We start from the raw sequence: 1,361 nt of genomic DNA on the forward strand, positions 1-1,361 counted from the left end.
GGAAATGTATTATTTTTCTATAGTTCTGACTGTTTTCGCGAAAGTTCCTTTGATAGTGAAAAGCCTACTTCTTACCAAAATAAAAATGGGTACCATTAAATTGTGTGGCGTCAGTAGTGAGGTCAGGCAGGCGTAACGCAGAATGGAACTGTCACGAGAACAGAGTTAGGTGTAGTGGCCAGAGAACGGTTATGTAAGATGTATCCATGGATCGCGGCAACTGTTGAGACGTGTGTGAGATGTGGCCCCGCGGACCGTTAGCTCTGTGTGTGAGGGCCCTCTGCGCTTTCTGTTCACTATCGGCTATATTGTAAGCACTACATGTTCAACTAAGGACTAAATTCATTGGAACCAAAGTTATAAAGTGCACGATCAGTGGAATGAATACTGATCATTTCTACACATCATTTGTCATTATATTGCCGTAGATGAAAATTCATAAAATAAATTGATTGAATAAAATGTACTAAGCAAATATCTGTAGAACTTTCGTATATCCTTTACCAGACTGCCAGCATGCTACGACAGTTGCTAGCCGACTAGCAACACCGACTGCTATTCAATCAGATTCGAGGGTGATGCCGATATATGTTATTATAAATAACCCTTTATAAGGCAGAGAACATTTGGAAACCACTTAGTTAATTAACACTTATGCAGAAGAACAGTCTTTTTTTATTTAACTATAATGGACATAATGGTATTATATAGCAAATATATCAGGCTTTCTTTCATCACTCATACTTTTTCGGTCAGTATTTAATTTTAGTGTAATTAATTAATCTTAAGTATGTGATCATGATCAATGAACGCACTATGCCTGTCAAGGGAAGCAAGCTATTGTCATTGTTTCCATTAATACCATTAAAAAAGTACACGTCGCTGTATCTAATCATTTCAATTATAACATGGTAGTGTATTTAACTTTCAAGTAGCATATCAGTATAACTGGGGCTTTATAAAGGGTTAATTTAATGTTTTGCCACAAACCACAAAATTTTATAAATTACATTTGATTAAAGGCCAGTAATGGACTAAAATTGTAATGAAATGAGAGATGTGATAGTTTGGCGTTTCACCCTAATGTGCGGTGTGGTTCAAGAATAATATTTAGCAACAAAGACCCGCCAAGGAGTTGGTAAAGGACCTCAGTGAATGTCACGACAGTGTTATGTAGTTCACCAAACTGTTCCATATACAGCCAACCTCCATTTCATATTCTCATTATAATATACTTCTCGATTTTGTTAATACTTACATTCTGTATATACTAGGTACTCTTTTGGATACATATACTGTACGTATATGGGGTTTCAGTACGCCGGAATTATGCAATTTAAAATTTAAGAGAAATTTATTTT

The sequence above is a fragment of the Leguminivora glycinivorella genome, chromosome Z, assembly GCF_023078275.1.
Source record: "Leguminivora glycinivorella isolate SPB_JAAS2020 chromosome Z, LegGlyc_1.1, whole genome shotgun sequence".
NCBI lineage: Eukaryota > Metazoa > Arthropoda > Insecta > Lepidoptera > Tortricidae > Leguminivora > Leguminivora glycinivorella.